This window comes from Natrix helvetica (genome assembly GCF_964273705.1).
Source record: "Natrix helvetica genome assembly, chromosome: 2".
Taxonomy (NCBI): domain Eukaryota; kingdom Metazoa; phylum Chordata; class Lepidosauria; order Squamata; family Natricidae; genus Natrix; species Natrix helvetica.
In genome coordinates, this window is record NC_138552.1 from 273,760,835 (window position 1) to 273,764,427 (window position 3,593).

The following is a 3,593-nucleotide window of genomic DNA, read 5'->3' on the forward strand; positions in this document are numbered from 1 at the left end:
CTGATACTATTCTCCAATTGTTTCTGTTTGCCCGGTACATTTGGGCAGAATGAGTGTACTCCAAGTCCTTTCAATTATATACTGGCGCCTTGTGGAATCAAAGAAAATTCCCTTTCTGCTAAGATCCCTGCTCTCTGGAACAGCATTTCCCCCTCCCACCCCCGAGATATGGAGGGCACTCATATTTCTGGAAATTCAGAAAGCTCTTAATCCCTGGCTTCGTTCCCAGGTTTGCAATTAATGTGTTTATTGATGTATCAGTGGGTCCCTTGTGGTGTCCAATAGAAGAAAATATCTGTAGCTCAGGAAGGATCTGTGATATTCTTGATGCTCTCTCAGGTTGGTAGTATTGTGGCCCACCAGCGGCCACCGGAGCTGGTGGCAGACTGAGATAGTAAGCAGGTTGGGGAGGAACATGGGCCAGTCCTGGAGTCTGGGGAAGGCTCTGAGTTGGAAGCAGAGATGGGGCTAGGGCTGTCTGACAGTTATCAGCTGCCTTTGTAGTCAGACATCAGTGAGACAGACGAACAGCTGCAGCCTGTTCCCAGTGTGCGTAATGCGTAGAGTTGCCAGGAGAAGGGAACAATTAAGGAACAAGGGCTGACTCGGGAGTAAAGGTACAGGTGGACGGTGAATGGCCCCTCCCATGGGGAATGAAGAGGAGCGAAAGGAGAGTGGAGTTTGCAGGAGACAATTAGTTTGCTTAATTAGTGTGAAGATTTGTTCGTGACTCTCAGAGATTCCTTGCCAAGTATTTTCTTGTACAGCCTTGTATTTGGAAGATATCGGCCTGGCAGCTCTCTAAGCCTGATAAGTTCCGTGGTTGTAAATTCACCCTTGAAAGACTGTTTGCTGGAACTTTGCTGGATGTGAATGAGAGGAATTCGCATTAGCTTAATAACAAGGGATTTTGTCAGGACAAGGAATCTGCTTCGTGATTTTGTGAAGCCTAGGTCAGAATAGGTTGCTGCTTGCAGACATTCCATTACCTGACTGGGTAACATCATCAGCGCAACGCTGTCATACTGTTGATGTTACGTAGTTGGGTACAACCAAGTTCAGGGAGCACAGTGAGTTCCCCTGAGATATTTTCATACAGTCTTATGAAGTGAGCAGCCATATACATCTAATACCTGAAATTAAATTATTGTATTTCATCCACAGTGTGACTGATAACGTGATCTGGGGTTTGTTCAGCTCTTATGGGTCACTTTGGGCTACTGGAAACCCATGGCTCATCCTGGTTATTGTTTACTGGGCTTTGATCTTTAAGCCATAAAAAAAACTGGACAGTGAACTTCTGCAAGAGTGTTTCAAAGTGCTTCTCCTTGTCCTAGATGGGTGACTTGATTGAAAAAGTTTACCCCTGTTTGTGAAAGAAGAGTCCTCCACTGCACACAGGACACCAGTTCCAATCAGCAAGCATTATAAAGGGGCAGCCTGTTGCAGTCCTCGAATTACAGTTATTCACTTAATGGCCGTTTGAAGTTATGACAAACCTCCCCATAGCCACTTACAACCCAATTTCAAAGTTCCAATGGCCCCCACCACCACCACCACAGTCCCATGACCACATTTGGGCTACTTTGCAAATGGCCTGCATTTATGGCTATTTGAACTGCCCCATGGTCACACAACTGCAATTTGTTGCATGTGTTTTTTTCCCCCTGAAACTGGTATTTACTTTGGTTTCCAGCCAAAAAAAGCAAAATAGCCATTGGGTACAATGGGTTTGCTTAACGACCACAGTGTTTGCTTAATGACTGCCTTAAAAAGTTGCAAACTCAGCTGCGGCAACATGGTGACCTTCTTAATGACTGGCTTGACTCATGACCATCATTCCAGGCTCAATTACGGTCATAAAAGCAGGGGATTCTGGGGGTTGAAGTTCACACATATTAAATTTGAAAAGTTTGAAAAACACTGGTCTGTGGTAGCAAATAATCAGAAAGAATCTGGCAGCCCAAGGGATTTTTATTAAAAGACATATGCTTGCTTGTCAACACATGTAAAAAAAAGGAGAAGGTTTTGATTGCACGGTTTTGGCTGCCCTTTTGACTTTTTTGACCTCCACTTCCCACAGACATTCCTGAAAGAGAGTCACCTCTGTGTGTTACTAATTTGATGTGGTACAGATAACAACATTATGTTTCTGTTGGAAAAGGTGTGGGGGGGGGGTTGTCTTTGTTTTCTGTTTTTATTATTTGTGGAGATGCTGTTTTACCCACTCCAGGAGCCATTGGCCACAAACTTCTCCCAACCAGCCCTGAGATGCCCTTGGACAAACAGTGGAAAACAGGGCTTGCTCATTATTGATTCTTCCTTCCCACTTCATTGCCCCCACACCCTTCCATTAGCCTAGCTGAGAGGCCCCAGAACCAGAGAAGGGCCAGGGGATGAAGTAGGAATATGCTGACAGGGAAGTTCTCTCTGAGTTCACTCCATTCCTCTGCATCTGCAATTCATTTTTGCCCATTTCTACCCCACTGCAATCAAAATTTGCAGTGCCACAAAGAAGAAGGGGGTCAACTTATTTTCCAAAGCATCAGAAGGCAAGATGCAATGGATGGAAACTAATCAAGGAGAGAAGCAACCTGGAATTAAGGCAAAACTTCCTAACAGTGAGCACAATTAACCAGTGGAACAGCTTGCCTTCAGAAGTTGTGGGTGCTTCGTCGCTGGAGGTTTTTAAGAAGAGATTGGATAGCCATTTGCCTGAAATGGTATAGTCTCCTGCTTGAGCAGTGGGTTGGACTAGAAGACCTTGAAGGTCCCTTCCAGCTCTATTCCAATGGATGGATGGATGGATGGATGGATGGATGGATGGATGGATGGATTGAAAAGAGTCTTGGAGGCTCACACAGAATATAAAATCGATTGAACATCCATGGTATAAACCCCTAACAAATAATAGAAACAATCAACCTCCAAACATAGAAATGCAAACAATAAAAACAGAAGTTGATTAAAATCAGGGAAAGGCCGAATATCAATATCAGTATCACGATAGTCAATATCAACCCTGAATATCAGCAGCCTGATCTCAATCAGGAAACACTGATTTCAGTGTTGAATCAGATCAACCGGGCGAGGCTGGTTTTGTTTAGAGTAGATGATGCTGCAGTTTTGTCTGCCAGGCCGAGTTATCAATATGTATTTGGCATTCACCTGTGGCCTCTTAGTCAGCTAAACCTGCCATTCAAACCCATCACTTGTACTCTCATTGATTAGGGAGAGTGGTTGTATTGCTTTCACTCAGTAGGAGGAGAAACGGAGGCAGGGAAATACCCATCCCTTTCCTTTCCTTGTCCCTGGTGAAAAGGGCAAGGTCAGCCCTGATTGCTGGACTTGTTATTCAGCGATAACTACAGGCGTCCAGCATGTCAGCATAGTTGATGCTGGGCTACAGCTTGGAGAGAAGTACCTGACTGTGGCTGGCTGGCTGTGGCCAAACAATTCAGCAGTGGGGGAAGGTCTAGAACAGGGGTGTCCAACTCATGGCCCACAGGCCAGAGTTGCATCATGCGAAGGGGGAGGGGGGAGTTGTGATATGTCACGTGACGACACCAGGACGACGCGAGTTTGACACACCT

General features: G+C 45.3%; 1 protein-coding gene across 4 annotated transcripts in view; it reads right to left on the reverse strand.

Moving 5' to 3' along the window:
- The window catches only part of LOC309386719 (claudin-4-like), a 34,264-nt gene extending 34,146 nt beyond the window's left edge, over positions 1–118 (reverse strand). Inside the window, exon 1 of one of the 4 annotated variants that reach the window (XM_081942431.1) lies at positions 1–118. This exon is cut by the window's left edge and continues 8 nt beyond it. The gene's annotated coding sequence lies outside the window, so the exon portion shown is untranslated. The other 3 variants (XM_081942428.1, XM_081942427.1, XM_081942433.1) reach the window with 3 other exon arrangements.
- Positions 119–3,593: the final 3,475 nt, after the last annotated feature.